A 23,233-nucleotide genomic window follows, 5' to 3' on the forward strand; every position below is an offset into this window, starting at 1 on the left:
GTCACTCTGTGATAGAGAACAAAGGACACAGAATTAAGAAATTAACTTTAGGGAATGTTTACATTTTGAAGACAAGAAGAAGAGCCAAAGAGTAGTCAAATATAATAAAAAATCCTGGGTGACTAATCCGGAGCTTAAATTTTTTGTTTTTTTCTTTTAAGCCTTTTAAGTGGCTCTCTTTAGTAGGAAAGAGAAGAATATTGATTGGGTTAGTTAGTCCTGGTTTCAGGTTTCCCCTTTATCACTTACTTGGCAATATTTAACCGTTTCAGAGTCTATCTCACTGTCGTAAAATAGGAATTCAGTGTTGTGAGGATTATATAAAATAAACCTATAAAGCACAGCGCTTGTGATGTAAGTGTTCTGTAAGTGTTCCTTAACTTCATTAAAGCCTTTCCTTGTGCCTTCGGATATGGAGAAGGTCTTTTATACATTAAAACAACATTTGTTTAATACTTCTCTGTTGTAGTTTTCTCTTTCCATTCATTTTGACTTTTTAAAACGACAAATGTTTTATACCTTAAGTCTGTACTTTTTCCTCCTCATTCCTTCCTTAACTTACTGTGCTCTGGCATCTACATTTATCATTCTCCTGAAGCTCTTTGTTTATCAGATTTCAAAGTCCACTCCTCTATCAAATTCATTGACTCACGGAATCATCCAGAAGTAGAGCCTTTTAAATCTGGCCTTCTTATCTACAGAAACACTGTATTCCAGCAGTTTTCCTTTCTGCCCTTCTCATGGCTGTGCTATTTATGCTTCTGAGCTTTTGCTCAAATATAGTTTTCTATCAAGAATGTCTTTAAGTATTATCCATTCCTTCAGGCCCAACCACATGAAGCTGTCCACAGCAATTGTGGCCTACGTTAAACACTCCCTTTCCTGATCTTCTGTGAGACCATCTGGATTTAGACACATGATCACTGACTTTCTTACACTGTTCTTGTGTGTATACTCCTTTTGTTTTCAAAGTGAGCATACAAGCCCCTGAGTACAGAGCCCATATTTTAATTTTGTTGAATATAGCATATAATGCAGAGTTTAACACATAGCTGTTAAGAAATACAGACTGAAGCAAATTGAGTTTTGACTTAGAATTGCAGTATAATGAAGAACCATCTATGTAAAATCTTAAGTATGTTTTCTTTTTTGTTTATATGCTGAATATTGAATACCGTAGGGTTATTTAAAATATAAAAAGGTAGTCATCCAAAAAACATAAATATGGTCATCCAAAATATATCAAAGCCATAATGTTGTCATACTTAGATTAACTTCATCTTAAAATCACAGTTAGTTTTAGTCATTCTTGCTTACACCTAAATTTGATTTTTTTTTAATAATAAAAGCAATACGTGTTCATTGGAAAAACTGGAAAGTATTACAAAGAACAAACAGTGAAAATCACCCGTAATCTTACCCGTGAGGGGGCAGTAACTACCACGTTTCTAAATTTCCCGCTGGTCTTTTTTTATGTATGTTTTAAGCATAATTAGCATCATGTTATGTAATACACGTAGACTTATTTATTAATCTTTACTAACACACATTGGCTCAAAGGGATCTGGTAGCTTCCTACTTCTCTCTTCTGCTCATTGGAAACAGGACTTTGGTTTTTAACCAAGTATCAAAACATAAAAGGTTGGTCTTATTAGTTAAAGTAATTATCAATAGAACTTAGAAAACTTTTTTTTTTTTTTTTTGTGATCAACAAAATTGTGTTTAGAGGTTAGTTGAAAAGATAGATGAATGATAAGAATTTTTATGTACTTCAGCAAGAAAGTAGTGCTTTTTTTTTAATAAAGTTCAGGTTTTTGAAATGCAGTTTTAAAAAATAAAACCAGATTTCTATTGAAAAATAAGATAAGGAACCACATTTCTTTCTTGAACACTCTCAAGACTAGGTTGACCTCATGATGAGCCATGATAACTTTTGTATGTGTTATACCATCAGAAATCCTCCCTGTGGCACAAAAGGACTCTTTTAATTAGAAAATATTGTTGCCACAGGGAGGTAGAAGATCGACATGAAAAACTGGGGATCTGAAAAGGAGCCCCTACCCTAGGATTACCTGAAGGTGAAACAGATTGAGCCAGAAGGAAGACAATGCTGGTAGGTTGGTCTTTAATTTATTAAGAATGTTTGCAATTTTACATTTAACTACAATGATTTCAGCTATGTTTCCGTATTTTTGTTTAAAGGGTGACAACGATCCCTCCTTGTGGAGGGAGAAAGATTATAATAGTATTTTTTCCCCCTAAGGAATCTGCTGTCTAAGTTAATCCCCTGCCGTGTCCCTAATATCTGTTTCTTCTATAGACAAAACTCTAGGTCTGTCTCCCGCCTTCACTTCCTTCGAAGTTACCACTGACTGAACATCTTCAAGTCTTTTTTTTTTGTTTGTTTGTTTGTGTTATTTCTGCTTCTAATCTATACTTTTTCCTCAAATAATTTTTTAAGAAGTGTTTTCTTTCAATTATCTATTTTCTTGAATTTAGCCTGGTCACTAGTTTTCTAAAAAGGTAAAATGTGAATCTTAAGTTTATTTAGTTTTGATTCCAGAATTGTGTGAATTATAATTATACTATTATTTAGATTAGTTAGAAAGCCTTATTAGAGAGAAGTTTTTAATATTTTATTAACAGTATTTCATTTAAGATGCCATCAATTGTAAGAAACGTTATTTTTAGACCACTAAAAGAAAAACCTGCTGGCAGTTACAAATTTTAGGATATCGTCAATTGTAAAATACATCCTGATTTCAGAGATGTCAAAATGTGCAAAAATGTATGTCTTAGAATTAATGAAATATGTTATCATGCAATTCTGAATCGTCCTGAAATTCCCATTATCTGGGAATTGGATATTAAAATATCAGGTTCATGAAAAATGGAGGTGAGTTGCAGTTGTGGAAGTCCCTGCATGTGCTGAGTATGATCTCTAAATTCTTTACTGTCATTTAAGAGAGGGTATTTAAAAAACCATTTAACTATACTGTTTAACAGTATACAAAGTAACCATATAAGGTATTAAATTACGGAGGGTATAGAAGATGAAAAAGTATTTTAATAAGATGCTTTTACTGAATCAGTAGGTAGAGCTTGGGAATTCCCTGGTGGTCCAGTGGTTAGGACTCGGTGCTTTCTCGGGCCCTGGTCAGGGAACTAAGATCCCACAAGCAGCATGGCCAAAAAAAAAAAAAAAAGTAGAGTTTTATCATAATTGTCAGTTTTTAATTGGATTTTGTGATCTAGAAAGAAAATGAAATGAAGCTTCTTCTGCTTTCTAAACTATCATTTTAAAACAGGATCCTTCAAGGGCTCTTTAAAGTAGCCACTGATTTTTAGTGCACCTTGAATATATGTTTTACAGATTATTAATTATGTGAAGGAGAGTGGCCAAAAGCAAAGAACTACCCTGTCAATTAATAAAACAAATGAAAAGGAATGATTTTAAATGGTATTTGTATGCTTTTCAGGAAACATCTATTTTATATAAAAGGAAAGATAAGTATATCCAGACAGTCGATCATTAGAGGATATTTGTTTAATTTGGGAAACTAGTAGCATTCATTCCTTTGCACTCAGACTTGTTTTTTTAAACACTAATTAACTTCCAATTTTATATATAACAAACAATGTGTCTAAGTAATACAGTTTTGTTAATTCAGACTGAGGAGAGGGCTAAATACAGATTATATGGAATTTTAAATGAGTAGCACACAAGGTTATAAGTGTTGCCAAGTCGGGATAGCTCAGACTTCTTAGATATACACACAGGAATGCTTTAAAACATGTCTCTAGGCAGATCCACGCATTCATTCCTCAACCAGCTCTTACTGAGGGCCAGCAGCATGTCAGGCCCAGCTGAATACCTTGTGGTGAACCCTGTCTTTGCCCTCACCAGGCTTTCAGCTTTGTGGCGAAGATGAACAGTTAAACACGTTGTTACAATAAAATGTGATGAGTTAACGTTGTGATAGGATTAATGAAAGGTTTAGAGGGTATACAGTAGGGGAATGGCTAGGAGGTCACAGAACGCCTCCCTGAGGAAGTGACATTTAAACAAGTTTGAAGGGTCTGAAGCAATTAGCCAAGCAGAGAATAATAGCATGTCTGAAAGTCTGGAGGAAGGAGACCATGGCCTATTTGATTTGCAGAAAGGAATTCAACATGGCTAGAATATGGATTATGAGAAGGAAAGGGGATGAAAGTGAGGCTACAGAGGTAAAATCTTAACGGGTGAGGACTCTGAAAGCTTTGTACCTGTTTTTTGGGCCTTATCTAAAGGGCAATGGGAAGCCTTTTAAGAGTTTTAAACAAAGTATGTTTTTTATACAAATTGAGTTGTTTCCAAAATACTGAGTACTGTGAAATGAAAAGTAAAGGAAGACAGTCGAAGCATTACCTAAAATAAAGACTGATCTCCGTAGCTCCTCATTCACAGTTCCCTGGTTTTAAGCTAGTTGACTATTCTTATTCACTTTCCACTAAATTGTCTGCCTCTGCAGATGTGGGCTATAGATGTGCTCATTGCCGATACTAAGCTACAAGTTACAGAGATTAAGGTATTTGCACAACTAGCGTTTCTTTCTGGAATCAAAAGGTGGGTGCTTTGGTATAATGCTGTTTCAGGAGAAGGAATCATTGTCCCTTATGCATCCCCCATGCCCCTTTGTAAACTTGGAAAAGGGTCTGTGCGTTTTCTCAGATTTGTGAAGGGGCCCATAACTTAGAGGAGGTCAGGAACACTTTTAACACGGCTATTAACTGTTAACTTTTGTGTGTTTTTAAAATCTTTTTATATTGTGGGCCTCTTTGGCCATATGGTGAAGCCTGTGGACCTTGTCTCAGAACAATGTTTTTAAATATATGAAATACCTAGGATTGCCAAGGAACCAAATATATTGAAATGTAGCTTTCAGACTATTTTTAATTGTGACATATTAATACATACATTTCTTTAATAATGCGTTAAATAATGAGACCTAGTGGCAGATCTAATTTACTGCTGTAATTTCAAAGTAGTGACCGTAAAGTATATTTTGAGATATATGTAACAACTGTAATATGATATGAAAATATTTTATGATTTCTGTTGGTCGTGAGTCACAGATACTGGGAAAACTACTGTGGTTTGTACTTTTATTTAAAATTAAAGTGCTAAATTTCAGTTGGAATCTAAAAAACAGTTTTCCCAGATCTCATCCATGTCTTATTTTACCTGTCCTCCATATTCTGCCTTATTTCTGCTTTCTTTCCTTAATAACTGATAGTAGGGATCTGAGTACAGTTTTATGATCTCTGATAAGGAAAAAAAACCTCTCAACTATATACTGGTAGTTTTTCATGTCACTTAACGGATTGACTTAATTTAACTTCTTCTAAAAACATTCTAATGTTTGAACATTAAGTACATTTCTTTAAAGCCTCATCTAGTATTCTATGACCTTTTTGTTGGCTTGAGATCCCTTCTATTTCCATGAGAAAAATTTCTGTGGCCAATGGCTCTCAGACTTGAGCATACGTCAGAATCATCTGGAGTGCTTGTTAAAAACACAGATCGTTAGCCCCACCTCCAGGATTTGTGACTTAGTGAGCTGGAATTCAAGAATTTGCATTTTTTTAAATATAAATTTATTTATTTATTTATTTTTGTCTGCGTTGGGTCTTTGTTGCTGCACACGGGCTTTCTCTAGTTGCAGCGAGCGGGGGCTACTCTTCGCTGCGGTGCGCGGGCTTCTCATTGCAGTGGCTTCTCTTGTTGTGGAGCACGGGCTCTAGGCGCGCGGGCTTCAGTAGTTGTGGCACGTGGTCTTAGTAGTTGTGGCTCATGGGCTTAGTTGCTCCGCGGCATGTGGGATCTTCCCGGACCAGGGCTCGAACCTGTGTCCCCTGCATTGGCAGGTGGATTCTTAACCACGGCGCCACCAGGGAAGTCCCGAGAATTTGCGTTTTTAACAAGTCCCCAGGTGATGCTGATGTTGATACTGCTGGCCCAGGGATCATACTTTGAGAACCATTACCTCGGCTGTTGGGAATGATAGCACCAAAAGAGAGCTTCTGCCATCGTGAGAACTCAGTTAATCCTGTAGTTTCTTACTGTGTATAGGATACCCATCACAAAGATTGCTGTTGCGGGTGAAGAGATACTAAAGCTCTTTCAGGCTTATATGAGGTGATGTAATGCATTGCTGCTGTTAATTAATTCACCAGTAAACATTCATTGAGCATCTACTATATACCAGGCACTATTTAGAGCATGGGACTAGAGCAATAGACAAGAGGGGCAATGTCTGCATTCATGCAATACTTAGACTCTAGTGAAGAAAACATGTAAATTCACCATAGTGTAAAATTGCTTTGTCACAAATCAGAATACATAAATTAACAACTCCTGAGATTGTTGTTTAGAGTTAATATTAGCAATTAAGTTAAAATAATAAATTCGTGAATCATTTCTTTTCAAGCAGTTGAAGCAGCAGATAAATTCTCCCTTCTCCTCCTCCATATGTCAGTCTTTAAGTACAGTTGAGATAATGGTAAACTTAATATTTATCATGTACAAAGTACCTATTCTATGCACAGTACTGCTCCTAGGGAGTAAGTGATTCATAGTTGAATAAAACATGGTGGCTGGACTCAAAGAAGGTTACCAACTAAGTTGAGAAAAACAAGTATTTGAGGAAATAATAGTATGAAGTAGATAGGGTTGGGGAAAGGTGAGGAAAGACAAAGAATTGCCAGGTATAGTAGTTAGTCTGTAAGTTCCAGATTGCATTATTGCTATTGTAATGGGTCATATTTAAATTTTATCATAAAGGCATAGTTGACTGTTAAGGCAGAGGGGTTTAGGGACAGAGAAGCAAGTCAAATGGAATTAAGCATTCCTAAATCTCACCTTTTTTTTTTTTTTTTAATGTGTGTACAGTACCATCAAAAACATGAGTGACTTTCCTAGTCACAAAAAATAAGGGGACAGTGCTAAGAACTAACCGTGTTTGCAGTGGTTAGTTACAATTTGGGAGTGGGATTAGGAGATGAGGTAGGACTAATTTTTATTTAAAAATTTTTCTACATTTCTGTAATTTTTTTTCCATTGAGTATATCAAGGGAAGAAGGAATGTAGCCGGTTTCCTCTCTTTCCATTAGACATTATTAAGGTGTAGAGTACCAGTTTTTATAATAGATATCCCATATTCTCCAAGTTTACGTTCAGCATTTGGTCATAACTGGATGTTTGATTTCTTTTTACTTTGTAGATCAGCCAAAATACATATATTACTTAAAAGGAATGAACAATTAAATCTTTACATTTAATGAAAAATGCTTTTCATATGTTTTCTATAAGACTGAGTCATGATAGTAAGTACTTATCCTCCAGGACTTACTTAAGAATATATTTGAACAATATGAATTATTTGTTAGCTAGAACTTAGAGACTTTCTTATCACTAGATGAGCTTGCAAAAGATGACCCTAGAAAGTTTTACATCAAAAAGAAAGGAGTTAGGTCTCTAAACTGGTTAGCAAAATGGGACTTCTTGGTGTGCATGGTGTTTGACAAGACTTTTAGGAGAATCTGAATCCTGGTTTTTTGTTTTTTGTTTTTTTTTTAATATATATCACCTTTTTTTCCCCCTGCAACTTAATCCTCATAAAATAAAGACTTAGAATAATAACTTACAATGAAAAAATTCTTTTGAAGAGGGAATCAAGGATTTGGTTCAAGAGGAGAAAAGAACTCAAACAGGTAGCATCTATTACTATTTGGATTTACAACAGTAAGCTTTAGCCGTTTGGTTTGGAAAAAACAAGGCTGGCAGAATCACAATTGTTTTTAATTCCATTGCTACATTACAGGCCTGCTTAGGAGGCCCTCAGAAGTGCCAGTTATCTATTTGAGGTAAGAAGACACCGATTATTATGTCTAGGCTTCATCTGTAGGCTATGTTCTGGGAAGAGAGGCCTCCACACACAAAAAAGGAAGAACTTTCGGTGAACCTCATCCATGGGAATAAAAGTTAGGGGCAGAAGCCAGTGCATTCAGTTTACCGACTCACAAAAGGAGTCAGGAGGTTTTCAGTAGAACTAGTAGCAAAAGCACTTGAACAAAAAGAATCCCTATATACTTGTCTTCGGCGGCTGCAAGAAATGGGGAGGCTAATGAAAGACTAGTTAATTCTACAGTTAATCTTAGGGGAAACAGAATCCCCAGAGATAGAATAGTTGAAAGGAGAAGAAAGCAGACTGAATTTCCTTCCGAGGAAAGAAAAGAGCTTGAGGAGCTGCCCTGGCTTTGAGGCCATTTGCGAGGTTATCCGAGGCTGCCCTTGGTGCGTGTAGCACTTTTTGTGTGTGGGCTAGAACAAGAAATTAGATATAGCCTTGACTGTAAAGGAGCTTGTCTCTATTGGGGAAAACATATAAGAAAACAACTCTTTATAACCTAAAGACTGTTGTAAGAGTGAGGAGGAGAGAGCTATTAGCTCCTGTAATGGAAAGTTCATATTTTAGCTGAGCCTGGAAAGATAAACTTTCATTTGGGAAGTGTTAAAGAAAAAAAATTCAGTGACAGTCATTAAAGTACAGTAAGGAAGACTTTATTCAAGGTTGGGGGGGGGGCGCGGGTATTGTGAGACGTCGTCATTTCCACCCTTTCGTCTCTTACCTCCTAGTTCATTACCAAATCATGTCCGTTTTACCTTCAAATGTATCGTAAGTCTACCAATTTCTTTCCAACTTTATTGCTACTAGCCTAGTCCAACCTGTAGTTATTTTTTGTATGAGCTACTGCTTTGGCCTTTGGCCTTCTAATAGGTCTTGTGTTCATTCCTGCCCACCACCCCCCGGAGCCCCAAGCAATCCATTCTTCACATTGTAGGCCAGGTGATTGAAAAAATATATTGGGTTGGCCAAAAATTTCCTTTGGTTTTTAAGTAAAAAGACATTTTTCGTTTTCACCAAGAACTTTATTGAACAATGTGTTCACCTCCACTACCTTCTGCCATTTTTCAGGTAACTTCATAATTCCATCTTCCCAAAACTTTTTATCTTTTTGAGCAAAGAACTGTTCCAGGTGCCTTTTACAGTCTTCCAGGGAATCAAAATTTTTTCCATTAAGAGAATTTTCTGAAGACCGAAATAAATGGAAATCCGTAGGTGCAATGTCTAGTGACTATGGCGGATGCATCAGGACTTCCCAGCCAAGCTGTAACAGTTTTTGCCTGGTCATCAAAGAAACATGCGGTCTTGCATTATCCTGATGGAAGATTATGGGTTTTCTGTTGACTAATTCCGGACGCTTTTCGTAGAGTGCTGCTTTCAGTTGGTGTAATTGGGAGCAGTACTTGTTGGAATGAATCGTTTGGTTTTGTGGAAGGAGCTCATAGTAGAGGACTTCCTTCCAGTCCCACCATATACACAACATCACCTTCTTTGGATGAAGACCGGCCTTTGGTGTGGTTGGTGGTGGTTCATTTCGCTTGCCCCACGATCTCTTCCGTTCCACATTATTGTACATTATCCACTTTTCATCGCCCATCACAATTTGTTTTAAAAACGGAACGTTTTCGTTACGTTATCGCATGCGGCAAGATGGTCAAGAAGGTTTTTTCCGCTTAACTTATGTGGAACCCAAACATCAAAGCGATTAACATAAGCAAGCTGGTGCAAATGATTTTCAACGCTTGATTTGGATATTTTGAGTATGTCAGCCATCTCCCGCGTGGTATAATGTTGGTTGTTCTCAGTGTCTCGATTTGATCGCTGTCAACTTCAACTGGTCTACCCGACCATGGAGCATCGTCCAGCGAGAAATCTCCAGCACGAAACTTCGCAAACCACTTTTGACACGTTCCATCAACCACGGCACCTTCTCCATACACCGCACAAATCTTTTTTTTTTTGCGTTTCAGTTGCGTTTTTACCTTTCTTGAAATAATAAAGCATAATATGCTGAAAATGTTGCTTTTTTTCCTTCCATCTTCAGTATTAAAATCGCTACACAAAAATTCACCAGTTTTGATAATTTTTTTTTTAAATGCATGCTGATATGAGAGCTGTCACAATACAGTCTTAACAGAATTGTTTTGAATGAAGTTAAAGACAACTAAGCGCTACTAGAGCCATCTTACGGAAAAAACCGAACGAACTTTTTGACCAACCCAATATTTATAAATTGAATCATGATATTCCCTTCCATAAAACCTTCTAGTGGTTCTAATTGCACACAGGATACTAGTAAGGATTTTTAACATGGCTTTCAAGACAATAATTGGGCTCTCCTCTCATCCATCTAGAAACAGTAACAACAATAATAGCAACAAAAAACAGAACCCTAACATTAATATTTCTTTACTGTATTGCCAGGAGTAGTTCTTAGAGCTTTATACAATAATAGATTTAATACTTTCAGCAACCCTAGGCTGAATAGCCTTTCTAAGGCTAGACATCTATTTAAGTGGTGGAGCAAGGACTTCAAGTCAGCTAGTACGTCAGCTAGGGCTCCAGAGCCCAAGCTCTTAAGCATTATACTCTGATGAATTACACAATACCCTCACCCCAGGCATACACACACACTGTTGTCTTTTCGCCTTTCCATTAATCCAGACTTCACCTTCCCAGGGTGCTCTTGTATGCTGTTTTCTTTCCAGAACGTACTGCTTTTCATTTTTCAGCTTTTCGTTCCTGGTCATCTTTTGGATATCAGTTTGAAAGTCACTCTCTCGGAGGGAGATAGGGGCTTTAGCTGATACTCTTCAGTCTCAACTAGGGCTGTTCTGTTATTTTCGTCAGAGACTCGTATTCCCTTTTCTTTTTTGGTTAGCACCTACAACTTGTGATACAGTAAACTCCCATGATGAAGTAGTAAGTAATTCTAAAAAATTCAAATCACATAAAAACTGGCATTCTTGTGAGTTTAATAAAACGACCCGAGTCAAGTCTTTGTGGAGGAGGAAGTGCGTGTGTGGAATGGGTTCCAGGATTCAGAATAAGGTATCCAAGTCAGTCTGAGGTCAGACTTTGGTGGTTTGGTGCCACCTGCTGGTAGCTGTGTAGTCCAGTGACTGCTGTGGGAGATGGGAGCCAATTCCCAGTTAAAATTTATCTGAATTCATGTATTCATGAAGTTTTACTTTATTCTATTTGTGTTTATTGTTTAGTCTTTCCACTCAATGCTTCATAAGTCCAGAGACCATATGCCCTGTGTTTACTGGTATTGCTCAAAGCCAGGCACCAAGTAGGTTTTGAATAACGTATTTGTTGAGTGACTGAGTGAATCAGAAAACATCATGAACCAGAACAGAATTTCAGAAATTTTGTATTTTATTTAGAAACTGACAAGTAATGTAGTTTAACTAGAGATTAGGCTTTGTAGAGGCATATGGTTGAGAAAAGTGAGCCTAGAAAGATAGAGTGGAACCAGATTTTGGTGGCCTTTGAATTAAATAGTTAGGAACTGTGTGAAACATGATCTGGAGAGGATGAGAAGTGAAAAGAAAGACATTTATTTTAAGCAACTAGAGCATACTAAAATAATAGAAATAGGAGGTCTGGCTTCCAAAATACTAAGTTGGGGGGTAGGTTAGGGAGTAAACTAAACTTTTAACCCATCTAACAGAAAGGCAACAAAGAGCAGAAAAAAACTATGGAAATACAAATCATAAATCAAGACAGTAGGGACTTCCCTGGTGGCTCGGTGGTTAAGAATCCGCCTGCCAATGCAGGGGACGCAGGTTCGAGCCCTGGTCCGGGAAGATCCCACATGCCGAGGAGCAACTAAGCCCGTGCGCCACAACTACTGAGCCTGTGCTCTAGAGCCCGTGAGCCACAACTGCTGAGCCCGCGAGCCACAACTACTGAAGCCCATGCACCTAGAGCCCGTGCTCTGCAACAGGAGAAGCCACCGCAATGAGAAGCCCGTGCACCGCAACGAAGAGTAGCCCCCGCTTGCCGCAACTAGAGAAAGCCCGCGTGCAGCAGTGAAGACCCAATGCAGCCATAAATAAACAAACAAACAAATAAATAAAACATTTATTTAAAAAATCAAGACTGTAGAAATAGTCCAAAACATCAATTATATGAAAATTACCAATTGTGACCTTAACACGAGTCTGTGCTATTTTTAACAGATACACAAAACAAAATTAAAAGAAAGGAAAAATATATTTATCAGAGAAATACCAAATAAATCTGCTGTAATAAAATAGAATTCAGGGTGCAGATCTTTAATTGGGACAAAGAGAGGCTCTTCAAACTGCTAAAAGGAACAGTCCCGAAAATATAATCATCATAAACTTATATGCATCTAACAACATAGCCTTGAAATATCATTTAAAGTAAAAACTTTCAGGAATTCCCTGGCTGTCCAGTGGTTAGGACTCTGCGCTTCCACTGCAGGAAGATCCACTAAGATACCGTAAGCCACGTGGTGTGGCAAAATAAATAAATAAATAGAAACTTTCAGAGTTGCAAGGCAAAGTGGACATGTCTACAAAACTGGGACTTTAAAACACCTTTGTCGGGAAACACTAGTCTGCCATCTCCGTGGTCTGCTGGCTTTCTGAATAAAGTCGTATTCCTTGCCTCAAAACAAAAAAACAAAAAAAACAAAAAAACTCTGTCAAAATTGAAAAATCAGGCAGACACAAAATTTAAAATGACATCAAGGAATTAAACCACAGGATTAACAAATTTTATAAGCTGGAGATCTATATAGAACATTGTAGTTAACTGAATAAAATACAACTTCGTACATTTTCTTTTTCCAGTTATATACAGGTCAGCTTTTAACTGTGTACTACGTCATAGAAGAATCTCAACAATGTCTGGAAAACCAGTGTCATTCAAAATATACTATTTCATCATAATGCAATAAAGTTAGAAATCAACAATGAAAAGACAACCAAAATACTTATAATATTGGCAACTAAAAACTCACAAATTGGAAATTCCCTGGTGGTCCAGTGGTTAGGACTCGGTGATTTCACTGCCGTGGGCCGTGGGCCTGGGTTCAATCCCTGGTCAGGGAACTAAGATCCTGCAAGCCGTGCAGTGTGGCCAAAATAAAATAATAAAAACTCATTAATTAATGAATGAAAGAGGAAATGAAATTTATGAAATATTTGTAGCTAAATAACAAAGCATTGCATGCAAAAATTTAGATATGACTTAAGCAGAACTCACTGAGAAATTTAATAGCTCTAAGTGGGTTAATTGGAAAATAAGAAAGGTTGATAAAATGAGCATCTGCTCAACTCTAGATGTTAATAAAGGACCAACAGAATAAATCCAAATTGAGTAGAAGAAATACTAAGTCTATATTAATTAAATAGAAAATAGAACAGATTATTAATACCGTAAAATTAATAAAAATGGATGAATCTCTATAAAGACAGATCAAGGAAAAATGAGTACTATTAAAAACAAAAATATGACCAACAAAATAGTTTAAAAACCATAAGAAAATACTATAAACAACCTATTGCCAGAAAATTTGAAAACCTACAAAGTGAGCAACTAAAAAAAAAAATATATATATATATATGTATATATATATAAATTACAGCTGACTCGAGGAAATAGAAAACCTAGGCAAATCAATAACCATTTAAGGTCTTTAATTTTACATATGCATCCCCTCATTCAAATAAAATTTATCAGACCCAGTTCTATTTCTGAAATTTCAAGGGATGCATAATCCCTATCATGTACAAACTGTCATAGAAAACAGTAAAAGAGGGAAAGCTTTTCAACTCATTTTATGAAGCTAGTATAACCTTAACCTTAACACTGATCTAGTATAAAAAAAGAAAATTTCTTGCTGAATTTACGTATGATCATAGCTACAAATGTTCTAAATTAAGAATAGCAAATTAGGACTTCCCTGGTGGTGCAGTGGTTACGAATCTGCCTGGCAATGCAGGGGACACGGGTTCGAGCCCTGTTCCGGGAAGATCCCACATGCCACGGAGCAGCTAAGCCTGTGTGCCACAACTACTGAGCGTGCGCTCTAGAGCCTGCGAGCCAGAACTACTGAGCCCACGTGCCGCAGCTAGTGAGGCCCGCGCGCCTAGGGCCCGTGCTCCGCAACGAGAGAAGCCACCACAATGAGAAGTCCGCGCACCGCAACGAAGAGTAGCCCCTACTCACCGCAACTAGAGAGAACCTGCGCACAGCAACGAAGACCCAATGCAGCCAAAAAATAAATATATTTTTTAAAAATTCGAAAAATAAAGTAAGTTATTTCATGGATGGAAAAGCGTTAAAAAAAAGGAAGAGCAAATCAAATCCAGCACTCATCAAAAAATACGTAATGACTAAATGCATACTAGAAAGGCAAGGAAGGCTAAATATTAGAAAATTTATTAATGTAATTTACCATATGAATAGATTAAAGGAGAAAGCCCATATTATCATCTCAGTAGATGCAAAGGCATTTGCTAAAATTCATCATCTTCTGAAGATAAAGACTCTTAATCTGGGCTTCCCTGGTGGCTCAGTGGTTAAGAATCCGCCTGCCAGTGCAGGGGACACGGGTTCGAGCCCTGGTCCGGGAAGATCCCACATGCCGCGGAGCAACTAAGCCCGTGCGCCACGACTACTGAGCCTGCGCTCTAGAGCCCGCGAGCCACAACTACTGAGCCCACGTGCCACGACTACTGAAGCCCGCGCGCCTAGAGTCTGTGCTCCACAACAAGAGAAGCCACTGCAATGAGCAGCCTGCGCAGCGCAACAAAGAGTAGCCCCTGATCGCCGCAACTAGAGGAAGCCCGCGCGCAGCAACGAAAACCCAAGGCAGCCCCCCCGAAAAAAAAAGACTCAATCTGGATTGGGACTTGATAAGGGATATATATTAAAAATCTATAGCAAATTTCATAATTAATGGGGAAACGATTCCATTTACCATATTTGTTAACTAGTGTTATACTGGCAGGCCTAGCAAATGCAAATAAGGCAAGAAAAATAAATAAAAGACAAAGATCAGAAGGGAAGAAACAACAGAAACACTGTTATTTGTGAGGTTTACACACAAAATTTAAAAGTGTATAGACTTTAAAACTACTTAGAAGGTTCATCAATGTTGCTGTATACAAGACTAGTAATCAGAAAATGAAAAAGATCCCATTCATAATAGTTTTTAAAACTTAATTAGGTATCTGGGAATAAATCTAACAATAATATGCAATACCTATAAAAATAAGAATTTTGCTTTACGGAGGGACATAAATAAATGAAGAGATACACAACTTCCTTAAGAGGAAATAGAAAACCTAAAGAGACCAAAACCATTTCATTGACTTTATTCTTTAACCCACAAACACATGGAAAACTGGACATGGTAAAGCTGTTAATTCTTCCCCTTTTAATCTGTAAATTCAATACAGTTCCAGTCAAAATTCCAAGAGGACTATTTTTTGGTGGAATTTGACAAACTCTTAGGTAGAGGTCCAAAAATAGTCTAGATAATTCTGCAAAAGAACAAAGTGTGTGGTACTTGCCCTCCTATTCATAAAGAATGATTCTAAAACTATACAGTATTTTTAAATGTGTGATTGGCCCACAGATGAATAGTTGAGTAGGATAGACTAGAGAGCCCAGAAAGAGTAAGCGTTTATTTATGCCTAGTATATAATAGACACGGATTTATAGAAAGGAAGGACTATTTGGTAGATTATATTAGGATAGCTAGTTTTTTATAAAGAGAAAAGTAAAGCTAGAGCCCTGTTTCATACCCTCTTTTATTTATTTTTTCAATTGATTTATTCCTCTTTATCGTTTTTATTTATATAAAAATCCAGTCTCCCTCCCTCATAAGCATCAAATTTAATTTAATAGGTATTTTTTTAGTGTATTAAGTGTATATATTTTGTTGTATAAATTTAAAGTTTATAGAAATGGTACTATGTATCTTACTCTGTTTCCTACTTTTTTTTTAGTAAATACTATTCTTAATATCCATGCATGTTGCTTTGTATGTATATAATCTGTTGCTTCTGACTGCTGCATAATTCTCCCTGATTGACATCCACCACATTTTACTCTCCTGTTTGTGGTTGTCTGTGGATCAGCTGGGAGCTTACTGGTCTAGGATGGCCTCATCTGAGGCACCTCAGCCCTCCTTCTCTCCAGTCTCCAGTCTTCTTCTTTCTTTTTTATTCCTTATGATGTTCGTCAAGAACTCCAGTATGTTTAAGAATAGTTATATTAATTGGCATTCCTGGTTATTTTTTTTTTGGTAGTGGATTTTCTCTTAAATTTTTTTTTTAATTAGAAAATTTTTTTAATGAGGTATAGTTGATTTATAATATTATATGTTTCAGTTGTACAACATAGTGATTCACAATTTTTTTTTTTTTTTTGGCTGCATTGGGTCTTCGTTGCTGTGCTTGGGCTTTAGTTGCGGTGAGGGGGGCTACTCTTCGTTGTGATGCACAGGCTTCTTATTGCGGTGGCTTCTCTTGTTGTGGAGCATGGGCTCTAGGCACGTGGGCTTCAGTAGTTGCGGCACACGGGCTCAGTAGTTGCAGCACACGGGCTCAGTAGTTGCAGCATGCGGGCTCAGTAGTTGCAGCACGTGGGCTCAGTAGTTGTGGCTTGCCAGCTCAGTAGTTGTGGCACACGGGCTTAGTTGCTCCGTGGCATGTGGGATCTTCCCAGACCAGGGATTGAACCCGCGTCCCCTGCATTGGCAGGTGGATTCTTAACTACTGTGCCACCAGGGAAGTCCCGTGATTCACAGTTATTAAAGGTTATACTCTTATTTATAGTCATTATAAATGATTGGCTTTATTTCCTATGCTTTATAATATATCCTTGTAGCTTATTTATCTTATACATAGTAGTTTGTACCTGTTAATCCCCTACTCCTGTCTTGCTCCTCCCCCTTCCCACTCCCCACTGGTATGTTTTCTGTATCTGTGAGTCTGTTTCTTTTTTGTTATATTCACTAGTTTAATTTTTTTAGATTCCTTATATAAGTGATATCATATAGTATTTTTCTTTCTCTGTCTGACTTATTCCACCAAGTATAATACCCTCCAAGTCCATCCATGTTGTTGCAAATGGCAAAATTTCATTCTTTTTTTATGGCTGAGTAGTATTCCATTGTGTATGTGTGTGTGTGTGTGTGTGTGTGTGTGTGCATAAACACACCACATCTTCTTTATCCATTCATCTGTTAATGGACACTTTGGCTGCTTCTATATCTTGGGTGTTGTAAATCATGCTGCTATGAACATTGGGGAGTATATATCTTTTTTAATTAATGTTTTTGTTTTCTTTGAATATATACTCAAGAGTGGGATTGCTGGATCATACGGTAGTTCTATTTTTAGTTTTTTGAGGAACCTCCATACTATTTTCCACAGTGGCTGCACCAATTTACATTCCCATTGGCAGTCCTGTTTTTTTCCTAATCTTGAAGGGAGTGTATCTGAAGTTTCAACTTGAAGTTTAATGTTTGTTGTAGGTTTTAGTATATAACATGTACCAGGTTAAGGAATTTCCGTGTAGTCCTTTGGTTTTGTTTTTGTGTTAGTTATACATGGAATCCTGTCAGATGCTTTTTCAGCATTCTTTGATGAGTCATGATTTTTCTTCTGGAATATATTAATGTGATCAATTAATTAATGAATTCTCAGGCATTGAATTCTCCTTGCATTTGAGGATACATGTTACTCATCATTTTGCTCTGTTTTGCTTTAAGTTAAGGACCTTTTATAAGTACTATGGAACTATAATTTCTTTTCTTGTATTGTCCTTATCTAATCTTGGAATCAAGATTACACTAGGCTCATAAAATAACCTAGGTTGCTTTCACTTTTTTTTTCTCCTATTTTCTGTAACAATTTCTGTAAGATAAGAATTAATTTAAAAATTTGCTAGAATTTGCCTAAAAGGACATTTAAGCCTGTAATTTTTTTTTTTTTGTAGAGAGGAGGTTTTGGGCTACATTTTCATTTCTTTGCTACTTACTATTCTATTCAGGTTTTTCTTTACATAGTTTATACAGCTTGTTTATACATTTCATCCAGATTTCAACTTTATTAGTGTATAATTGTTCATAATACTGCTTTATTATTTTTATATGTATTGTATCTGTGGTTATTTCTCCCCTTTTGTTCTGTATCTCATTTGTACCTTCTTTTCTTGGTTATCCTTGCAGAGGTCTATCTATTTTATTAATCTTTCCAAAATCAACTTTTGGTTTTGTGAATCTTTTCTATTTTTTAAAATTATTGCTATTTCATTTTTCCTGCTCTTTATTATTTCCTTCCTTCTTTTTTCTTTGGGTTTGTTCTGTTGATTTTTCCATCTTTATCAACTGAATGTTTAGCTTATATATTTTTAAACCTTTTCATTTCCTGGCATCTGAGTACTGTTTTAGCTGTGTCACATATAGTTTGACATGTTGTATTTTTATTGTAATTCATTTCTAAATATTTCTCAATTCCTTTATGATTTCCTTTTTATTCCATGGGCTATTTAACATACACTGTAAGGGAAAGCACATATTAATTTGGCTGGATCAAAACTTAAGATTTTTGTAGGATAGAGGATACCGTAGACCAACCAAAGTAAAAGTCAAACAGCAGGCTGACAGAAGATAGTTGGAACACATATCTGAATTATTGTCTAGTGTATGTTAACATTCTACAGATAAGTAAGACAAAAAAAGTGTCATAGAAAAATGACAAAGGATATGAATAGGAAATTCATAGGGGAAATGTTAATGGCCAATAAGTATATGAAAAAAATGTTTATCCTCAGTACTTACTAAGTACATGGAAATTAATACAACAGTGAAAAATTTCCTGCCATCCAACAGATGGCAAACATTTTTAAAGTTTGATTATATCTTGTATTGACAAGAATGTAAGAAAAATGGGAGCACTAACACGTCACTAGTGGGATTTTAGACCTACATAGCCACTTTGGAAAGAGTAACATATAAATTTAAAATGCACTTATTCTGTGACCTAAAAATTCTCTCTGTAGGTGTATACTGTGGACAGACTCTAGCATACATGCTTAAGAAAAAATAGATAACTTTATTTGCCTATCAGTAGATAAGTTTTTGAACAAAATGGGGTGTATGTATGCACTGGGATAATTTGAAGTAAAAAGCATAGCTGTATTTACTTATACCAACATGGATAGAATATGAATCTTGAATGAAAAAAATAAATTTTAGAATGGCATATATAGTATAATGTCATTTATGTACCCAAAGCATGCAAAGTAATACTGTATGTCATTCTGGGATACATGCACACACACACATGCATAAATGTACACACATGTGAAAACATAAAAGTGTAAAACAGACTGGAAGAATATACACAAAACTCATGATAGTGGTTTCTTTGGAGAGATGGAATGGTGAATGAGGACTGGGGGTAGTTCTCAAAGATGTTATTATCTCCACATGTAATGTGTTATTTCTTAGGGAAAAACAGCATCTTCAAGTATAGATGACAAAATGATAACAGTTGTTTGTTCTGGATGCAGGGGTCGTGACTGTTTGTTATTATTTTTTTTTTTTTTGGTAATTTCACGTACATTTAAAATCCTCCTCAAAAATTGTACAAGATATGACTTCCTAAACAAGGAACACAGATGACTCAAGATTTCTAGCTTGGGATGAAGGTGATGTTATTGATAGAGGAAACAAAGGAGATTTGTAGATAAAAGACCTTTAGGTACCAGTGAGTTATCCAAATAAAGACATTTACCGTACAATTGGAAATTAGAACGTAGCACTAAAAAAAAAAATAATAAGCCTAGAGATGCTGATTTATTGTAGAAGGGAAGAAATTAGTTAATTTGAATATTCCTTTTAGAATCAATCAAAATAGAATTTGACTTACTGTTGCAATATGTTTTAGTTAAGAACTCCATTGTAAATCTTTTCATAAACATGCTAAATAAGAATCATGCATTCGCCCTTGTAAAGTTTCACAGGAATTGAAAAAAATTTCCAGAATATTCAAGATACTGTACATTCCCTAATGATAATAAAGAACCCAAGCCCTTGAAATCAGTTGTTATAAATGTTATTTAAAATAGAGAGATCATTAACCATTTTAATTCACTTTGTATGGTGTCATAAACATATGGTACTTAATAAATGCTTTTTGAAAGCAATTATTTGTCTAACATCCATTAGAAAAGACTAGCTGCAAGACTCAGTTGACAGATAGTCTTCTAGGAGTGGCTGCTTTTGCTTAGTGTAAACCATAAAGTGAAGAATCAACAAGCTCAAGGAGAATTTGGCCCAGGGATAAGTTAAGTAAAATGCAGAAAACATGGGAAGCTAATCCAAACGATCAGTTTCGGAAATGGTACATGCTGGATCCTTGCTCATCATAGGGTTTTTATGGTCGATAAATGCATATGGCTAGATAATTTATGATAAAATAACTTTTGGGAGTCATAGAGCTCTTTGAGAATCTGAAAATCGTCATGATCCTCTTCCTCAGAAAAAATGCACATTTTGCTAACAAAATTTTGCCTTTGTGAACCCCCTATTTAAAATCCATGCCTTATGAAGGCTTTTATACATGTAAATATTTAACTCTGCTGGGTGGTGGTCCAAAATGTAGCACATACCCACTACTACTCTAATTTCATGTATAAGCAATTTTGTATATCATACTAAGAATTTCACACTTGGTGTGGGTTCTGTCTGAATTGAGAAGGCTTAATTTTTTCCCTTTGTTACGTAGTTCAGTGCCACCACGTGTAGTAATAGGTGCCTACAACAGAAACTTGCTCAAAGTAAGTGCTGGGTAATTATTTATGGAATAAATGAATGAATATGTGACCATGGATTCAAACATCTTCACTTTAATAATATTTTATAAAACCTAACTATTAAGTAAAATGAATCAGTAGTATAAAAAACTGAAAATAGTGAATTAAACATATAGTAGTATAAAACATATGAAATAGTCCATCTTTTCTCTTTGTAAAGCTGTAGACTTGCACTCCTGTATCTGTCGTCTGTCTTCCAGTATTGATGAACCAAGCTTTACTTAATGGTCCTAAATCTCTTGATTCCAGCTTGTTGTCCTTGATAGACATATTTTTTCTTAGACCTTAGTTTTCCTACCTTTTTTTTTCTTCTAAACATGCCCAACACACCATACCCCAGCTTTGAGTTTCATTGTTAGTTCAGCTGCATCAGACTGTTTGACCCCCTCTTATTGTTCTCCTACCATTCACTGCTCAAAGTTTTTTTTCCATTTTTTTCTTAATTTCTCAGAAAGACTCTTGACCATTGCTCTAGCTTTGACATTAAAAAGCAAAACATCAACCACTTTATAATTTATATAAATATAATAATAGTAAAATGGATTTAAGTTTTCATCCATTTTGTAACTTCTAAGTTTTATAGAAGATTGTTTTGTAGAATTTTTAACCTTGAAAGAGTGAGATATATACCATGTGACTTTGGTTAAATTATTTAACTTCTTGGAGCCTCAGTTTCCTGATGTGTAAAATTAGGGCATTGGATTAAATCGGTGATTCTCAAATAACTCTACCATTGGTGGTTAAAGAGTTGTCATTACTCAAATAGGAAATTGGCATCCTTCTCCCAAATTACAGGAAAATAACATTAAATGGGTAGAATGTCTCCTCCCTTTGATTCCTACCTGTGATTTTTTTTTAAACTTTGAAGCCTGTTGACCTTGGTACTTGTATCTGATAGAGCACACAGTTATATATTTGGTTTTAAAGTTTAATATATGTCATTCATGGTAGTCAGGAAAAGAGATGATGATGTTCAGGTCCTTCCTTAATTTTTTGAAAACCTCTAGGTGACCTTGTCTCGAGGCATCTCTTCAACCATAACCTTCTGTGATTCTGTTTACTAGATAAAGGAAAAATACAAAGGAAATAACCAGAACAAGCTATAAGTCAAAACATTTAAAACCTATATGGTGTTGGAAACAATTGGATATTTACATATCTCTCAAAATTTTTTTCCATCTTGGTTACTACAGGACCATAAAATCATTCAAATAGCCAAGGGTATCTAATTATTTTTGGTTATATTAGACTTTAATGATAATGATTATATTTTGAAGACTTACTTATTTTTAAAACGGAGAGGCTGGAGGATGAAAGAATTGATGCTCAGACTATGAAGAAAGACATGGAAAGAACTGCTCCGGACTTTGTAGTTGAAAGAGGTCATTTTTAAACTCTACCCTTCTTTCTTTATCTAAGCTGTGAAATGTGACAAGTTGGGAGTTTAAACTGCTCCTTTCTTCTGTATTAATTATCTTTTGCTGATTAACAAATATTCCCAAATTTAGCAGTTTAAGACAATAAACATTATATCAATATTATAGTTTTTGAGATTAAGGATTGGGGATTGGCTTATTACTTGCATGGTTTGTAACTCAGGATCTTTCATGAAGCTGGAATCATCTGAAGGCTTGATTAGGGCTGGAGGGTTTGTGTCCTAGAGAGTTCAGTCGCATGACTGTTGGCAGGATGCCATTGTTCCTTGCCTAATGGGCAGTTGGCTTCCTCTGAGTGACCCAAAGCAAGGGATCAAGCAGACAGTTTCTGAAGTCACACACCATCACTTCAGCTCTATTCTCTTTGTTAGAAGTGAGTCATTAAGTTCAGCCTACACTCAAAGGGAGAGGGGGGAATTAGATTCCACCTCTTGAAGGGAGGAATATAAAAGAATTTTCAGAAAAGAAAATCAGTAGGTACTAAATGCATCATAGCAGATACACACGCCTTGTTACGTTGGTGCTTGGGGAGTGTTTGCGAAGAAGGGCTCTAGAGTTAGAGTTCGTGGGTTCAAATCCTGGCTCTGCTTCTCCTGAACACTATGACCTTCGTCAAGATTCCTCATCTATAAAATGAGCACAATAGTAATATCTATTACAGGAATGTAGAGAGGAATAAGTGAAAAAAATGAAGGTAAAGCACTTATCTTGGTGGCTTTTATTTCAATAAGAGTTAGCTGTTATTTACCTACTAGATCACAGCAATAACTTTGATGTAGAGTCTGCCTTTCTGTAATGTTATTAGCAGAATATGCTCTAAGGTATCCACCAGGCTAACCTACCTAGTTGTATTCAATTTTTAAAATTCTGCTTATTAATACTTGAGAAAATTCTGCTTAACCTTGAAGACTTGAGAAATGCCGATGTGTGTGTGTGAATGTGTGTATATATACACACATACACATGTTATGTACACAT

At 36.1% G+C, this 23,233-nt stretch overlaps 1 protein-coding gene across 3 annotated transcripts in view; it reads left to right on the forward strand.

The window, feature by feature from the left end:
- Positions 1-23,233, forward strand: part of ELF2 (E74 like ETS transcription factor 2) — a 96,288-nt gene that overhangs the window by 50,535 nt on the left and 22,520 nt on the right. Inside the window, exon 2 of one of the 3 annotated variants that reach the window (XM_061191972.1) lies at positions 2,011-2,113. The exons of the other annotated variants lie outside the window; for them this stretch is intronic. The gene's annotated coding sequence lies outside the window, so the exon portion shown is untranslated. The remainder of the gene's footprint in view (positions 1-2,010; positions 2,114-23,233) is intronic. 3 annotated transcript variants of the gene reach the window in all.

The sequence above is a fragment of the Eubalaena glacialis genome, chromosome 5, assembly GCF_028564815.1.
Source record: "Eubalaena glacialis isolate mEubGla1 chromosome 5, mEubGla1.1.hap2.+ XY, whole genome shotgun sequence".
NCBI lineage: Eukaryota > Metazoa > Chordata > Mammalia > Artiodactyla > Balaenidae > Eubalaena > Eubalaena glacialis.